Here is an 18,985-nt window from a genome sequence, read left to right on the forward strand (position 1 = left end):
AACTAGTCCCAGTTGCCTGCACTTGGCCCATATCCCACTGTACCCATCTTACCCATGTAACTGTCCAAATGCTTTTTAAAAGAAAAAATTGTACCCGCCTCTACTACTGCCTCTGGCAGCTAGTTCCAGACACTCACCACACTTTGAGTGAAAAAATTGCCCCTCTGGACCATTTGTATCTCTCCCCTCTCACCTTAAATCTATGCCCCCTCGTCAGAGACTCCCCTAAATTCCCCTCTGAACTTTCTATATTATGCCTGGTGAATGAATGAATGAATAAAAAAAAAGTTAGCATTTCCGTCAGCCGACAACAGAAAGTTATTACTTGATTAATGGCGATTTGAACAACTATTCGTCTTTTTCAGAGTTTAATGAGTATTGCGAAATTAATACAGCAAAAGGATTTTGCAGAAGTTAATTCCCTGAACGGGAAAGGGACCCGTCTCCCACACTGAGAGCATTTGCAGACGGCAGCGATCTTCTGAGGCTTTCCTCGAAACACATCTGCACCAGAGTTTCTATAGTTTAGTGGCTATCACGTTTGCCTAACACGCGAAAAGTCCCCGGTTCGAAACCGCGCAGGAGCATTTTTGGGCTGGCTCCATGAGTCGATCTCCTTTTTGGCCCCGAATCAGAGTCGGGTTCTTCCTCCCCGTTTAATGTTTACATGCCTGTGGAAGACTTTTGGTTTGCCTTTTATGTTGGCCGCCAGTCTATTCTCATACCCTCTCTTTGCCCCTCTGATTTCCCCTTTCAATTCCCCTCTGAACTTTCCATATTCTGCCTGGTGAATGAATGATTGAAAAAAAAGTTAGGATTTCCGTCCGCCTGCAACAGAAAGTTGTTAGTTGATTAATGGCGATTTGAACAACTATTCGTCTTTTTTCAGAGTTTAATGAGTATTGCGAAATTAATACAGTAAACTATTTTGTAGAAGTTAATCCCCTGAACGGGAAAGGGACCCGTCTCCCACACTGAGAGCATTTGCAGACGGCAGCGATCTTCTGAGGGTTTCCTGTAACAGTGTGAGCAGTAGAGTTTCTGTAGTGTAGTGGTTATCACATTTTTTTAATACGCAAAAGGTCCGCGCTTCGAAATCAGGCAATTACGTTTTGGAAACGTTACCCTCTGAAAATCAATAAGTCTGAAAAAAAGCAAGAATTCAGTCTGTGGTTGAATGTGAATGAAATAACACACTTCACAGAACCGATATATTTTCCATTCTCTGTTTAGTTCAACACAAACTCAAACACTACACATATACAGACAGTGTTTCACACTCACTCACGTTTCCTGCACTGACGGTGCAGAAAGTCCCTCTCAAAGCTGCGCATTGCGAATAATTTCAGTTGATTTGTGAGAGATCATTGAAGGCTCCTGCAGTGCAGCTTCGGTTAATAACCACAATTATAGACAACATTGCGGCCGCGGCAACAAACATCAGTTTTTCGATGTTCGATATTCCCCAGCTCCCGGATTGATTGAGGTCACGACAGAAACAACATTTAGCCCCTCTTTCGGCCCCGCTCTCTCCAATCACACGTTGCTGGCGGGAAGCTGCAATTCCCGCTACAGACAGCGCATTGCTGCCCATCCCTGGGAAACAAGGCACCATCGAAGCTTTGACGACACATCACAGGCATCGTCTGTCCCGGAGCTGTTGCTCCGCAACAAAGGCAGAACTTACCAGCTGTTTCAAAATTTATAGCTTGAACACTGGACTCTGATATCACTACCCGCTTTAAAAGTTTGATGCTTTAACGACTGAGCTACCCAGGCTCGCTCGTCGTTAAGTTCCAGTCTTACATATTCATAAGAGGACTCTGAATTATCCCTCGAAGACGTCGAACAGGGGGGAGGGTCACTGTTCTAAAATTTTCAGTCACGTGCTGAGGGGTATCCTTGATTTTATTGAACATGATCGAAGAAACATGGACAGCGAACTCGTGAGTTTAAAATTCTTCTTGTTTGTGCCAAATGACTTGTCATTCGTTCGCACCAATTAAAATAACACTTTACCCAGTGGCCCAAAAGCTGAACTTGTCCCACACGGGAGTTGGAAAAGGCCTCTCGACCTTTCAGTCTATTAACATCTGTAAGCTGAATAATTTCACCCGTTACACAGTGAGACCAGGCAGCAGATTTCCCTTCCAAATTTTCCCCACACGGAACTTCCAACCGATGAATATCCGCTTAACGAAAAGAATAATCATATATTTGGTTCCTTCCATTTAAAGATCTCATCCCGGCCCCTTTGCCATATCAGCTGACGCTAAGATCCCCCTCTCCCTCGAAAACAACGAAACTCGCATCTGCTCAAGCAAGACGGAAGGCCAGAGGAACGCAAGTGCCCACATGGGAACACTAAGAAGTAGATGCATCATGGAACTTACCAGTTGTACTTTGAACTCCGGTCAAAATGCCCGAAGTGAATTGTTGGATTGTTGAAGGTGAGACTGAAACTCACAACCTGAGCACTTCCAGAGCCCATACTGCTTTCATCAGTACCGAAATAACAGTGTTTCTGACAAACAGCTTGATTTTCGGCCTCTCAATGATCGCTTCGGAATCTTAATCAAAGAGAAGCCGCCAATCAAGAGGCGCTTCGTCAAATATCCGCAATGATCTTTAAAAGTCGTGGAATCTGAACATAACCCCAAAAGATAAGAATTTTTATTTATAATATTATTAACTGAAGGACATTTTTGCATGGTACTTCATGGAGGATTGAGGCAAAGTGGGACCTGAGACTCAGAAACTCTCTCTGGGCTGTCCGTGACTGAAGAGATGGAAGTTATTTCATTTGAAAACTGAGGCACGGAACTTTCTCGTGGAGACGTGTGACACAAGATTGCGGTTGGTTAGTGGTAGTTGCCGGGGAGATATAGAGGAGAGGGAGAAAAGTCAAAGTCACAGCTGTGACTGCTCAAGTGCTCAGCTTATCTGTAATATTTAAAAAGTAGTGTACAGTACAGGGCAGTGTCCGAGGCCCAACCATCTTCAGTTGCTTCATCAATGGCCTTCCCTCCATCATAAGGCTATAAATGGGGATCTTCGCTGATGATTGCACGGTTCTCAGTTCCATTCGCAACCCCTCAGATAAAGAAGCAGTCCGTGCCCGCATGCAGCAAGACCTGGACAACATCCAGGCTTGGGCTGATAAGTGGCAAGTAACATTCGCGCCAGACAAGTGCCAAGCAATGACTGTCTCCAACAAAAGAGAGTCTAACCATGTCCCCTTGACATTCAACGGCATTACCATCGCCGAATCCCCAACCATCAACATCCTTGGGGTCACATTGACCAGAAACTTAACTGGACCAGCCACATAAATACTGTGGCTACAAGACCAGGTTAGACGCTTGATATTCTGCGGCGAGTGACTCACCTCCTGACTCCCCAGAGTCTCTCCACCATCTACAAGGCACGAGTAACGAGTGCGATGGAATACTCTCCACTTGCCTGGATGAGTGCAGCTCCAACAACACTCAAGAAGCTCGACACCATCCAGAAAAAGCAGCCCGCTTGATTGGCACCCCATCCACCACCCGAAACATTCACTCCCTCCACCACCGGCGCACTGTGGCTGCAGTGTGTACCATCCATAGGATGCACTGCAGCAACTCGCCAAGGCTTCTTCGACAGCACCTCCCAAACCCACGATTTCTACCAGCTAGCAGGACAAGAGCAGCAGGCACATGGGAAAAATGCCACCTGCACATTCCCCTCCAAGTCACACACCATCCCGACTTGGACATATATCGCCGTTCCTTCATTGTCGCTGGGTCAAAATCCGAGAACTCACTACCGAACAGCACTCTGGGAGAACCTTCACCACACGGACTGCAGCGGTTCAAGAAGGCGGCTCACCACCACCTTCTCAAGGGCAATTAGGGATAGGCAATAAATGTTGGCCTCGCCAGCGACGGTCACATCCCACGAACGAATTAAAGAAAAACCTCAAACAAACAAACAGACCTTTTGGATGGGTTCACTAATTGGGAATCGGATTTAACTACTGTGTTTGGGCACACAGTCCCACACTGCTAAACTCCCAGCCCCTTCCATGAGCACTCGCTTTCTTTCACACACCGACTGGATTTCTGCCTGTTGCTGTTCCATCTGAAATCCATCAACGGACTCTCTGCCAAAACATCGAGTGAATCCTAATGCTTGGTATCCTGGCAATTCCCCACGCTCACCATTAGTCTTTGGTCCTTCCAGCATGCTGCATGCAGTGACAAAATCTGTTCTTCCACCGAGGTTTTCTGCTGACTGGATATTTTCAACATTCTCGATTTGGGTGCATGGGCAGGTCATATCGTCCGGTCAGACTTTCTTGTCCTCAGAGTCCAGGGCTTTACATTCAAAAAAAGAAAAAAGAAGCGCTTTTGCTCTGACTCAGCTCAGACGAAAGGTCATCGACCTGAAACATTAACTCTCTTTCTGTATCTAAAAATTCTGTCTGACCTGCTGACGATTTCCAGCATCGACTGTTATTATTTCAGATTGGCAACATAGCCAGTATTTTCATTTTGAATAAAAGGGCTTTCCATTTTCTGCCCATGTGACGCGGTGGCCCAAAGGTTAAGGCAATGGATTGTTTATCTATTGTGCTCTGCACGCGTAGGTTTGAATCCGATTTTTGTGTTAAAGTCTTGTTTCTCTCATTCACTCCATCCAGAAGGTGTGGCTGTCAGTCCCATGCTTCTCGAAACGGCAGACGGAGCTTTTTGCGTTGTTTGCTGCAATCAGCAACATTTCCTTCCACGAAGGTGTTGAGATTGTGAAATCGCGACGTATCAAACGTACAGCGGTGTCCTGGTAAAAAGAGTCGATCTTATGGTCAACGTAAGAGAAACTAATCGACCATAATTGTGATTTATATCCCGGATCATTCCGGGTCTGTGTCTGTTTAAATGGGATGTGCTGTAAGTCCCGGATCATTCCGTGTCTGTCTCTGTTTAAATGGGATGTGCTGTAAGTCCCGGATCATTCCGTGTCTGTGTCTGTTTAAAAGGGATGTGCCGTAAGACCCAGTTTATTCTGTGTCCGTATCTGTTTGAAAGGGATGTGCTGTCAGTCCCGGATCATTCCGTGTGCATTTCACCCGATTTTCTTGATACCTTTTTCCTTCTGAACTGAAATGACGATCCTCTCTCGAGAAGAAGGTTCACCGCCTGCTTCGGGCAACTGGTAGGAAAAATAACAAAAACTGATGAGACCAAGTTCATTCTGCTGGGCTTCCATTCCAATCTCCGCACTCTATCCCCCATTCAGTCCCACCCCCGCCTGGACATTATAATCTGCGATATTGGTAAGGGAATGGAGAAGACGAATATCATGGTTATAATTTTCTTGGTTCCTCAACACTGAATAACATCAATTGTAATGATTCAGAAGGTAATCATAGAATCATAGAAGCTTACAGCACAGAAGGAGGCCATTCGGCCGTGATACCTGTGCTTGATCTTTCGAAGACCTGTCCAATTAGACCCACACCCAGATTTTTCCCTGCAAATTAGTTCTCTTCAAGTACATGTCCAATTGCCTTTTGAATGATTCTCTAGAATCTGCTTCCACCGCCCTTTCAGGAAGTGCGTTCCTGATCTGAACATCCCTCTGTGTTAAAAAAATTCTCCTCAATTCCCCTCTCGTTCTTTTCCCAATTATTTTAAATCTATGACCTCTAGTTACCGACCCACTTGCCAGAGGAAACAGTTTCTCCCTACTTGCTCTTTCAAAACCCCTCATTATTTTGAATATCTCTATTAGGTCTCCCGTTAACCATCACTGCTGTAAGGAGAACAATCCCAGCTTCTCCAAACTCTCCATATAACTGAAGTCCCTCATCACTGGTATCATCCAGGTCAACCTGCTCTGAATCCCCTTCAATGTCTTTTCATCCTAAAGTGTGGTGCCCAGAACCCGACATATAGTCCAGCTGAGGCCTAACCACTGATTTGTAAGGATTAGTATGACTTCCTTTTTTTGTATTCACTGCCCCTATTTACAAAGCAAAGTATCCCTTATGCTTTCTAAACCGCCTTATCAACTTGCCGTGTTTTGTGAATATGCACCCCAGGTTCCTCTACTCTTGCACCCCCCGCCCCCCCCCCATAAGTTGTTCCATTTAGATTATACTGCCTCTCCATGTTCTTCTTCCAAAAGTGCATCACTTCACACTGATCGGCGTTAAATCTGTCACGTGACTGACCATTTCACCAGTCTGTCCATGTCCTCCTGAAGTCTGCTACTATCTTCCTCACTATTTACGACTTTGTCAAGTTTTGTAATGTCCGCAAACTTCGAAATTGTACTCCCTATTCCCACATCCAAGGCATTTATATATAACAAGAAAAGCAAGAGTCCTAGTACCGACCCCTGGGGGATCCCACTGCATGTTTCCCTCCAGTCAGAAAAACATCCGTTCACCACTGCTCTCTGCCGCCTATCCCTTCGCCAATTACGTGCCCGCATTACCACTGGTCCTTTAACCCCACGTGCTTCTAGTTTTCGAATAAATCTGTTTTGTATTAATTTCTAAAATGTGACCTGAAAATAGCTGCAATCCCGTTATTTTATTCTTGGCAATGAGAATACAGATATTAAGGCCGAGTGATAGATCAGGTTCATTCCCATTACCCGCAGGTGACGGGTCCTGAGGAGGGGAAATCCCATCTGGGTTTATATTTTCCGAAAACGGAGACGGAAAATCGTAAAGATCATCCCGTCGAAATACAACATTTGACTGAAGATCCGTCAGCCACATCCCTTCCAGACCTGGCCGTTCAAGGAAGCCTGATAAGTCCATCAGGGGAAAACACAGAGAGAGCAGAAATGCAGTTAGAGTTGGAGAGTAGCACGCAAAGAAAATAATCGTATAAATCTCCACATTCGGTGATTAAGCTGAATTTAAGGTGCAGTTTAAATTAAATCCCATATCGTGAAATCTTACAGGTAAACATTTGGCTGGATTATCTCTTTATCTCTGAGCGAAGTACTGCCTGGTAATTACAGCTCTTATCTATTTGAGCATTTCGCACTGTGAGTGTGAGTTGGTTTCGAACTCCCAGTGAATTTCAAAGTCTATGCCTTGCCTCATTCGCTCGTTAACCCACAGGTACCGCGCGGCTGTAAAAACAGGCTGCACAGGAGCTTTGCAGACTGCATATTCAAGACACATATCCAACGCTACACGTGCAACCTGCAGCTGTGTGTACATTAGCGGTTCAGTGGTGGAACCCTCGTCTGCCGGTGGGAAACCAGAGCGTTGTTTCGAGTCCAATGCAGCATCCTTTACCTTTTCATTCTGCACACATGAGATCGCCTGAATTGGGATAAATTCACGTGTCGGCTTCAATCTGTAAAACTTCTTGAAAGATTATCTTCATTTCGTCTACGTGTGTTACGTGGACAAACCCTCTGCATTCTGTCCTCTGGTGCTCAAACATGCTCTGCTGGAGATAAGTCAAGCCTGCCTTCTGCACCGCTGAAAAGATGTGAGAAACCAATTAGTGATTTTTTATTAAACATGGGGACACAACGGGGCTCATCCGGTTTGAACCAGTGAAACTCCCTGAGCGAGAATCAGACCCAAAGGTAACGGAGACGTTCAGCCAGGGTAAAATTCCGCTTCCATATACCCGATCCGCCAACCTTTCAGAACGCTTTGTCCATCCAATCTCGCTTTCTTGTACTATGTACGATGTGGAGCAATATCAGGTTCTACACCAATTATTTCAAATCAAGAATATTAGTCTCTCTTTAACAAATTCGTGTGGAATGTACGACTTATAATATCAAGTAACACTTTGCCGAATGAACTGCGGTAAAACGACATTATCATCTGTCCCTGCATCGTCACAATATGGACTCGACCAGAAGGAAACTTTACTCAAATTGCTGCTTTCATTCACTATGAGAGCGAAGAGACGTAAGTGCACATTTGCAACTTGCAGCCGTGCCAGCATTGGTGGGTCAGTGGTAGAATTCTCGCCTCCCACGCGAGGGACTCGGGTTCGATTCCCGGTCAATGCAGGGTCATTTTGCATTCTGCACCAATGAGCAACTTGGGAACTGGATTCGGCCATTTTGCCCCTCGAGACTGTTCCGCAATTCAATGAGATTATGGCTGATCTGTGACCAACATCCAGACAACCACCAACATGCACCTCAATTCCTTTGGTTCACAAAAACCAATCAATCTCAGGTTTAAAATTAACAATTAAGCTTGCATCAACTGCTGATTGCGAAAGAGATTTCCAAACTTCTACCTCCCTTTGCTTGTGGAAGTGTTTCCCAACTTCACTCCTGAAATTACTGACTCCAATGTTTATGCGACGTCCCCTCGTCCCAGGCACCCAACGAGCAGAAATAGTTTCTCGCCATCTACCCCAACAATTCCCCTTAATATATTGAAAACTTCGATAAAATCAGCCCTTAACCTACCAAATTCCAGGGTAAACAATCCTAGTTTGTGTAATCTCTCGTCAGAATTTAACCCTTGGAGTCCAGGTATCATTTTAGTAAATCTACACTGCACTCCCTCCACAGCCAATATATCGTCCCTCAGGTGCGGTGCATTGAACTGAACACAGGTGTGGTCTAACCAGAGCTTTCATTAGCTGTAGCATAATGTCTATTCTCTAGTATTCTATTCCTCTAAATATAAAGGCCAGCATTACATTAACCTTTTTGATTATTTTCTGCGCCATGACATTCTAATGACTATGCAGCTGGACCCCTAAGTCCCTTTGGACCTCCACAGTTTCGAGCATTTCATCATTTAGAAAGTATTCTGAAATATCCTCTTTAGGTCCAAAGTGGATGAACTCACACTGGACGAAATTGAAATCCATTTGTCACAGTTTTGCCCATTCATTTATTCTATTAATGTCTCTCTGTAATATTGTACTTCCATCTGCACTGCTTACAATGCTGCCCATCTTGGTGTTATCGGCTAACTTGGATATGTGGCTTTCTATCCTGTCATCTAATATCAATGAAGCCGCCTGAAGGTAAATTCACATCGAGCTTCAATCTCCTCATCAGCTTGAGACATTTATTTACTTCACACGTGCTTCGCCTTGGAAAGTTCAGCACTCTCTCCTCTGGGTCTTAAAAATTCTCTCGATATAATTCAATTCGACCAACAGCAACACTGAAAAGGGATCAGAATCGAATTGGTGACTTTTCACAAAAAGCCTTGTGGTTGTCAGTGTCGTCGTGGATTCGAACCCGGGACCGTTCGTATCATTAATCAATAAAATCCCCAAAGTGATAATCATACCCCAAGAACAACAAACCACTGTCGCTGACGTCGTGCAGCCAGTTTTAATGTCCGCTGCCCCCCACAGCCGATCAGCAATCTTTCAGACCGCTTCTGTCCATCCCATCTCGTTTTCTATTCTGGTGTCCAGCAATATCAACTTGTACACTAACTATTTCCAGTCACCAATATTAGTCTCCCTTTACCAAATGGTTTTGACTGTCCGACCTGTATTATCAAGTAAGACGTTTCAGAACTAGTTGCTCTGAAACTACCTTGCTTGGGAGGATACTGAGAGGTGTAGATGAACATAGGGACCTTGAAGTGCATGTCCACAGATCCCTGAATGTGGAAGGACAGGTTGGTAAGGTGGTTAAAAGGCATACAGGATAGTTTCCTTAATTAGCAGAGGCATAGACTATAATAGCAGTGAGATTATGCTTGAACTGTACATAACATTAGTTAGGCCACAACTTGACTACTGCGTGCAGTTGTGGTCATCACATTACAGGAAAGATGTGATTGCACTGGAGACTCGTGACTCCCCAAAACCTTTCTAACATCTACAAGGCATAAGTCAGGAGTGTGATGGAATGCTCTCCACTTGCCTGGATGAGTGCAGCTCCAACAACACTCAAGAGGCTCGACACAACCCAGGAAAAAGCAGCCCACTTGATTGGCACCTCATCCACCACCTTAAACATTCACTCCCTCCACCACCAGCGCACCGTGGCTGCAGTGTGTACCATCCACAAGATGCACCTCACAGACCCGCGACCTCTACGAACTGGAAGGACAAGGGCAGAAGGCACATATGAACTCCGCAACCTGCACGGCCCCTCCAAGTCGCACACCATCGTTACTTGGAAATATATCGCCGTTCCTTCATCGTCGCTGGTTCAAAATGCTGGAACCCCGTGCATTGCAGCACCGTGGGAGAACCTTCACCACACGGACCGCAGCGGTTCAAGAAGACGGATCACCTCCATCTTCTCAAGGGCAATTCGGATTGGGCAATAAGTGGTGGCCTTTCCACCGACGTAGACATCCCATGAATGAATAAAAAAAATGTTCGGATTTCCTTCAGTCTGAAACAGAATGTTAATGACGATTAGAACGAGTATTCATCTTATTTTTACAGAGTTTAATGACACACTAAATGAAATTAATAGAATAAACTATTTTGTAAAAGTTAATTCCCTGAACGGGAATCTGACCCGGCTCTCGCACTGAGAGCATTTGTAGACGGCAGCTGTCGTCTGAGTTAAGCATATATGCATTTACACAGTTGATTTTTCGTCGTGTATTATTATCACGTTCGCCTAACACACCAAATAAACCCGGTTTGAAACCAGGCGGAAACATTTTGAAAACGTTATCCACTAACATTTAATTAATATAAATAAAGCAAGAATTCACTCTGTAGTTAAATATGAATATTTAACGACATAGAACCTATGTACAGTTCTGCACAAACTCAAGCATTACAGAGATACCGACAGTGTCTCTCCCACTCACTCCCGTTTCCTGCCCTCACGGTGCAGAAAGCCCCGCTCAAAGCTGCACCTTGCGACTGTTTTCAGTTGATTTGTGAGAGATCATTACAGAATCCTGCAGCGCTTCCTCGGTTAATACCGACAGTTCTAAACAGCACTGCGTCTGTCAGTTTTTCGATTTAGCAGTTGCCGGGGAGATCGAGAGCAGAGGGAGAAAAGTCAAAGTCACAGCTGTGACAGCTCAAGTGCTCTGCTTATCTGTAATATTTAAAACGTAATGAACAGTACAGGGCAAACCGATTTGGTATCGGTTATCAAAAATACTGAAGGATACAGGTTCAATGGGGCATTTCTGAAAAGGGAACGGATTTAAACGCCAGACCGTAATCATTCCACATGAATCTGAAGTGTCTTGGGGAAAATGGCAGTGCGAACTGTGATGTTCGTGTCATCACTTCAAAGACCCTCCAATTACCGACAGTATCTTTGAACGAGTTGTGCAGCAAAACCGTGAGTGAAGCCGCTTTGCATTCATCAAACGTGTAGGTGACGATATTGGGGTTAATAAGGGTCGATTTCAATTATTTGAAATCTCACCATACCTCTTGACCCGAAAATCGACGATAAAATCGGGTTTTTCCTGTAGGTCGTGAATTGAAGGGAAAGCCGCATCAAACAGATCAGAGAAATGAAGAGCAGAAAATGTGGATGAAATTTGCACGAGTGAAAATCCCTGTTTTTCGGAAGACTCTGTCCCCAATGGTGGAGAGGATTGATATTTCGAGCTGTTATTCACCAGCCTTAAATTTAGTAATTTCCTGTTTGCTGACAATGAGATGAGACGGAATGAACAGGTCTAACGAGCCGGTCTGTAACACAGGACAATGATTCAGTGCAGCTCGTTACCCAGTCACTGGGCTCCGTTATAGCCGCTCCTGTCAGTCACACACAAAGATAAATTGTAAATCGGAAACAGAAAGAGTTAATGTATAACACTTAATATCAACCACCAGTTTTTCCCTCTTTCCGGCTATAAAAACAATCTGTTTCACAGTTTATCAAACCCAAAACAGCCTCTGGGATTTGCTGATCGAGAATTTCAGTGGAAATTGGGACCGTCACTTAGTTTCGGAACAAATATACCCGCTGAGGTTTCGGGGTTGTTACTGGTTTATTTATATCAGTGAGTGACTGGTTTTAAACTAGGTGAGGATCTAAGCCTGAGGTGAGAGCCTGGGATAGACAAGAGATTCTACAATATATCAAGTTAAATTACATTGATTCCACCAACACTGTGCATCACATCCCTTAAATATTGTTACCTTTTGCTATGTAAAACTGGTTTGGGTGGAAATGGGAAATAACTGAAAAAACCTTCATTGTATCAATTTTTTTATTATTATACAAACAATGTACAGCCTATCCCATAAAAAAGACTCAATGTAAAACCAGTCGCCAGTCCCAGAGCCGCTGCATCCCATTCTGACTGACTTAGTATCAGACGCGCTCCCGTCCACAGTAAACGGATGGGGCCGGATCGATAAGAGAAAAATGAGGACCGACCTCCGCATAACCTGTCTTCATAATTTAACCATTTTAGCCCCGGTATCATTCTGGTGAATTTGCGCTGCAGCCTCTCCAAGGCCAATATTTCCTTCCTGAGATGTGGTGCCCAGAACTGAATGCAATACTTTAAATGGGGTCTCAGCAGAGATTTCTATCTGTAACATTCTCCCTCTTTGAATACCAGCTTCCTCGAAATAAAGGCCAACATCCCATGAGACATTGAAATTAATGTTTCTACCATTCCACTGGCTTTTAGCGATTTCTGTACTTGGACCCCTAAATCTCTCTGCTCCTCCACAGTTCCTAGCTTCTCACCATTTAGAAAATACTCTGATCGATCTTGCTTCAGTCCAAAGTCGATGAACTCACACTTCTCCATATTGAAAGTTTGAACAGACTGGGGCTCTTCTGTGTAGAAAAGAGAAGGCTGAGGGGTGACCTGATATAGGAATTCAAGATTATGCAAGGGTTTGATAGGTTAGACGTAGATAAGGTGTTTGCATTTGTGGAAGTGGGGACTCCAAATCATTGGAGCCATTAATATCAGGTAGTCACTATTTAATTCAACATGGCATTCAAGAGGAACACATTTACCCAGAGAGTCGCTAGAATGTGTATTCGCTCCCACAAGGAGTAGTTTAGGCGAATAGCATGGATTCGTTTACAGCGAAGCTGGAAAAACAAATGGAGGAGAAAGGAATATAAGGGTTTGCTCATAGGGTTAGATTAAATGGGGATGGCGGAGGCTTGTTTGCAGCATAAACACCGGCATTGTCCAGTTGGGCCGAATTGCCTGTTTCCGTGATGTACATTCTTTGCAATTCTATGTTACTCCATCTGCCACCGTTTTTCCAACTCACTTATTTTATCAATTTCCCTTGGCAACTTTATGCTTCCATCTACACGACTCACTGTGACACCTATATTGGTGTCAGCGACACACGTGGATATTCGGCTCTCTATTCCTTCGTCTACGTCATTTCTATGCCGGGTCTCTGTCTCCCACCTTCTAACCAACTCCCTGCCCATTTCATTAGGTTGCCTTAAATTCTACGCACTGTCATTGTCGTTAACAGTCTCTTATATGGTACCTTATCGAATACCTCTGGAAGTCAATATCATATAACAACCATGGACACTCCATTAACTACCACGTCAGTTACATCTTCATAAAGTTCAACTAGTTTTGTTAGACTTGACTTACCCTTTACAAACCCATGCTGGCTCTCTCTGATCAATTCATGTTTATCCAAGTGCTCAATCTTTCTTTCCCGAATAACGGATACTGGCAACTTCCCCACAACGGATGTCAGACTAATGGGTCTATAATTTCCAACATCATCTCTGATACCCATCCCAAATAATGGAGTGACATTGAAATTGTTTCCATCAAAGGAACAATTCCTGAATCAAGAGAGTTTGAACGATCATGACTAAAGCATGTACAATTTCCTCACCTAGTCCTCTCAGTCCCCTGGGATGGTAACCATCAGGTCCTAGAGATTTGTCTATCCTTAATCTAATTATTTTCTCCATTGCCATTATTTTACTTATACTGAAACCCCTTGATTTATTTACAGTTTTCCTCATATCTCTGATATGTTAGCCTCATTTATTTCTGTGAAGAACGAAGCAAAGTAAATATTTAGCAACTCTGCCATTTCATGATTTTCAATTACAATATCACCTCCATCTGTCTTTAAGCGGCCCACATTACTCTAAGCCACCATTCTTTCACTTAATATACTGGTAAAAATCTTGACTGTTGTCCTCATTTTCCCTAACAGGTTTTTCTCCTTTTCCCTGTTTGGACCTCTTACGGTTTTTAATTTTCAGCACCAAAATAAACAATACTTTGATGTAAAGTGCGTCTCAATAGTTCTTCACTTTCAGAGCGAGAATTGTCTAAACCGGTAATTTATTTAATGGAACAAACATAAGTACACGTAATCATCCCCGTATCAACGCACTGATGGAGACACAAAGATAAACAAAACGAGATATGCAGGCAGCATCGGGATGCACAGGTGAACGGACAAACCAAACAGACAAAGATGAAACGGTCTGAACCCCAAACAGACAGTGACGTATCGCTGATAGATATTAGTGAGAGGAGGTGGGGCTTAGCTATCATGAATGGGCGCTGTAGCTTAGTTGGTTAAAGCATCTGTCTTGTAAACAGGAAATCCTGGGTTCAACTCCCAGCAGTGCCTTGTATAACTAGTTATTTTTACCTAATTTGTGGAATTAAGCGACAAAATGGCACTTTGGAATTGGTATTTGTTCAGGTTTGAGGAGGAAACTGATATCAGATTGACTTTTCTAAAACACCCTTTCATTGTACAGTCAGACCTCTCATAGAATGTGTCAGCAACGGGTTAGCTTAAAGACACGTTCTCGTTTTTGGGCTCGTTGAGGTCAGGGTATAATTCACGATTTGAGGTTCAAACCCGGAAGTCGTCCTAATTTGGACTGAGGCTTGTGGTCTTGACCTGCGGTGAAAATCTTTGCAAAGAGGAAAATGAAGTCCCCAGATCACTCCACCTGAATCTCCAGACCCCGATGAAATATATCCCAGGCTGTTAACAGAAGCAAGGAAGGAAATAACGGAGACTCTGACCATAATTTTCCAATCCTCCCTGGTTACATGTGATATGCCGAAGGATTGGAGGACTGCTAAAGTTGTACTGTTGTATTTAAAGGGAGAAAAGGATAGATCAAGTAATTACAGGCCAGTCAGCCTAAGCTCGGTCAGGCTGAAGGTATTCTATTAAATTTACTCTGCACTTCCTCCACGGCCAATACAGGGAGGAGGGGAATCTTGACTGACAAGCCTCAGCTCTATCAGGAGAGGGAGACTGACCCACGCTTTCTCTTGCTTCTGGGGTGTACCACTTTTGAAAAAAGAAGGTGAATTTCTCTATATCCTGAAACGCTCTGACTCACTGCACATGATTTAAAGTGTATTGTGGGACGCTGTGAGTGTCTCTGTACCTGTAAACTCTCTGACTCACTGCACGGATGTTTAATGTGTACTGTAGGATAGTATGTAAGTATCTCTGTGTCTTTAAACTCTCTGTCTCTCTGCACAGGTATTGAAAGTGTATTTTAGGATGGTGTGTGTGTCTTTATGCCTTTAAACTCTCTGTTTCACTGCACTACATTGACAGTGTATTGTAGGATGGTGTGAATGGGATGAGGGTCTGTGGGCCGAAGTGTAGCCGATTGGGAGCAGCGCCCGTTTGCGGGGTGAGTATTGCACGCTTGATTTTCTCTCTCCCTTCTATCTTTCTTTCTCTCTTTCTTTCTTTCACCTCCCTCTCTCCCATTCTTTCTTTCACTCTCTTTTCATTCCTCTTATTTCGTGCTTTTTCTTTCTGCCCCAGCACCTTTGTCTTTATCCTGTTTTTGTTCTCTCATGTGTCTCTGCTGGATGATCCAAAATTCAGACCTGCCGCTTCTTCCAGCTTTTCCTTCCTTCTACGATCATGGTCTATTTCATTGAGACTTTCCTGCGGCCTTGCCGAATCTAACATTCACTTTCACATTCTTCCGGCTTTAAGTTTGCTCTCCATCGACCGCTGTTTCTCGGGGGCACATGTCCCGTTCGCATCAATGTTCATTTGTGCCTTGAAACCAGTCGATACATTTCGATCTGATCCAGAGACAAGCTCTAAGAAAGCAGGGCTGGCATTCGGTCGGACAGCGCATACTTTTCCGTGAAATTTCCATGGGGTATCTTGTGACACGGGGGATGTTAACTGAATAACTGGGTTTTGTTTTCATGGTCGTTGGCGCTTTTCCCCGAACAGTTGATGTGCGGGAGAGACGGGCGGCGCTACATTGCTGCAAAAGACGGCTGAAAGGTGCATTTTTGGCAATCTGGGCGGTGCAGGAAAGTCGGAATTGTTCCGCTTGATCTTAATAGGTCTGTGGAAATGTCCGATTGAAAAGGAATGAGGAGAAATGAAAAGAGCGGCAATGGTGAAAAAGTGTCGATTACAGGAGATTGGCCGTGAGCGAAAGGTCCTTTGAATGTCCGGCGCGGAGGGGATTTTGTTCGGAAACGGCAGACTTTAAAGCGCGTGAGGAAAGTGAAGTGCGAGCTGCGTCCTTGGGTCAAATTGGGTGTTTTCAGAAAAACAGCCATTGTGAAATCACAAAAATGAAAACAGAAAATGCTGAAAACGCTGAGCAGGTCAGGCACCGCCTGTGGAGAAAGAACCAGAGGGAACGTTTCAGCTCTATGACCTGAATCATCAGAACTGAAGGGTTTGCCATGTGCGTGAGTAACTTCGCTGTCTCAGATGCTGGCTTCCATCTCTGAATTATGTAAGCTTGAATCTTACTGCTGCCATAATTTGTAGAGTTTTTCATTTTGGCCGCCTCACCAAAAACCCTTCTTTGATAAGAAGTGCTTTTCCGCATTGCTGGTTTACACCTGTTTGCACAATTCAGCAAAGTCTGGATTGCCACCCAACTGTTTCTTAGACGGAGGTGTTGGGACTGTAAGGTGTGATCTCGGTGAAGTATCAATCAATGTGCACAATGGCGCCCTGGTGAACCGAGTACCTCTTATAGTCAGTATAATATAAAAGATATGCACCATAATTATGAATTTCTTCTTTGCATCACACTAGGATTTATTATCAGGGAATGTACATGAGCAGGTCGATTTACGTCACGCTCCGTTCGCTTCGCATCGCCTCCCACAAATAGAATAGAATCATGGAAAGGTCACAGCACGAAAAGATGCAATTCGGCACATCGAGTCCGTGCCGGCTGTCTGCAAGTTCAATCCAGACAGACCCACTCCCCCACCCGATCCCTGTAGCCCTGTATTTTCTTTCGTTTCAAATACTTATCCAGTTCCTTATTGAAGACCATGATGGAATCTGCCTCCATCACCCTCTCGGGCGGTGTATTCCAGACCCTAAACACTCGCTGTGTGGAAACGTTTTTCCTCATGTCACCTTTGGTTCTTTTGCCAAACACCTTAAATCGATGTTCTCTGGTCCTTGAACCTTCCGACAACAGGAACAGTTTCTCTCTATCTACTCTGTCTGGATCCTTCATGATTTTGAATACCTCCATCAAATCTCCTCGTAACCGTCTCTGTTCCAAGCAGAACAACCCCAGCTTCTCCAACCTATTCATGAAACTTATGCCCCTCATCCCTGGAATCTTTACAGTAAATCTCTTCTGTGGGGATTCGGTATTAACATCGCCGAATCCACCACCATCAACATAACTGTCGTTACCATTAACCGGAAACTTAACTGGACCAGCCGCATCAATACTGTGGCTGCAAGTGCAGGTCAGAGGCTGGATATTCTGCGCCAAGTGACTCACCTTCTAATTCCCTAAAGCCGTTCAACCATCTACAAGGCGCCATTTGAGTGAGTTGGAATACTCGTGTGATGGTCATGGACCTGAAACGTTAACTCTGTCTCGATGAATAAAGACCTGCTGAGGAGAGACACATTTACAGTTTTTATTTCAGTATTTTCATTTTGAATAAAGGGGCTTTCGCGTATTTTTGCATGTGACGAGGTGGCCGAGAGGTTAAGGCGATGGACTGCTAATCTATTGTGCTCTGCACGCGTGGGTTCGAATCCCATCCTCGTCGTTATTGTGTTCAAGTTTTGTTTCACTCATTCAGTCCACCCAGAAGGTTTAGTGAAAGTCCCATCCTTCTCGAAACGGCAGACGGAGGATTTTGCATTGTTTGCTGAAATCAGCAACAGTTCCTTCCAGGATGGTGTTGAGATTGTAAGGTCGCGAAATATCAGATTGTACATTGGTGTCATTGTAAAAAGAGTAAATCTTATGGTCAACGTATGTACCATAATTATGATTCGGCCCGGATCATTTCGTGTCTGTGTCTGTTTAAAAGGGATGTGCTGTAAGTCCCGGATCATTCTGTGTGCGTTTCAACCGATTTTCTTGATCCCTTTTTCTTTCTGAACTGAAATGACGATCCTCTCTCGAGAAGAATTTTCACCGCCTGCTTCGGGCAACTGGTAGGAAAAATAACTAATACTGATGAGACCAAGTTCATTCTGCTGGGCTTCCATTCCAATCTCCGCACTCTATCCCCCATTCAGACCCACCCCCGCCTGGACATTATAATCTGCGATATTCATAAGCGAATGGAGAAGCCGAATATCACGTTATAATTTTCTTGGTTGCTCAACAATGAATAGCTTCAATTGCAATGATTCAGAAGGTAATCATAGAATCATAGAATCTTACAGCACAGAAGGACGCCATTCGGCCGTCGTGCCAGTGTCGGCTTTTTCGAAGACCTGTCCAAATTAGACCCACACCCCAGATTTTCCCATAACCTTGCAAATTCGTCCTCTTCAATTATGTCCAATTGCCTTTTGAATGATCCTATGGAATCGGCTTCCACCACCATTTCAGGAAGTGCGTTCCTGATCTTAACAACCCTCTGTGTGAAAAAAATTCTCCTCAATACCGCTCTCGTTCTTTTCCCAATTATTTTAAATCTGTGATCTCCGGTTACCGACCCACTTGCCAGAGGAAACAGTTTCTCCCTACTTGCTCTTTCAAAACCCCTCACTATTTTGAATATCTCTGTTAGATCTCCCGTTAACCATCTCTGCTGGAAGGAGAATAATCCCAGCTT

At 44.1% G+C, this 18,985-nt stretch overlaps 3 non-coding genes across 3 annotated transcripts; all 3 read left to right on the forward strand.

Moving 5' to 3' along the window:
- The first annotated feature begins 7,969 nt into the window (after nucleotides 1-7,969).
- On the forward strand, nucleotides 7,970-8,040 carry trnag-ccc (transfer RNA glycine (anticodon CCC)). The gene has a single exon. It is a non-coding gene; the product is annotated as a tRNA-Gly (tRNA).
- A 6,432-nt stretch (nucleotides 8,041-14,472) lies between these two features.
- On the forward strand, nucleotides 14,473-14,546 carry trnat-ugu (transfer RNA threonine (anticodon UGU)). Its single transcript has one exon. It is a non-coding gene; the product is annotated as a tRNA-Thr (tRNA).
- Nucleotides 14,547-17,880: 3,334 nt separating this feature from the next.
- Nucleotides 17,881-17,962, forward strand: trnas-gcu (transfer RNA serine (anticodon GCU)). The gene has a single exon. It is a non-coding gene; the product is annotated as a tRNA-Ser (tRNA).
- The last annotated feature ends 1,023 nt before the right edge of the window (nucleotides 17,963-18,985 follow it).

This window comes from Heptranchias perlo, chromosome 20 (genome assembly GCF_035084215.1).
Source record: "Heptranchias perlo isolate sHepPer1 chromosome 20, sHepPer1.hap1, whole genome shotgun sequence".
In the NCBI taxonomy this organism is placed as follows: domain Eukaryota; kingdom Metazoa; phylum Chordata; class Chondrichthyes; order Hexanchiformes; family Hexanchidae; genus Heptranchias; species Heptranchias perlo.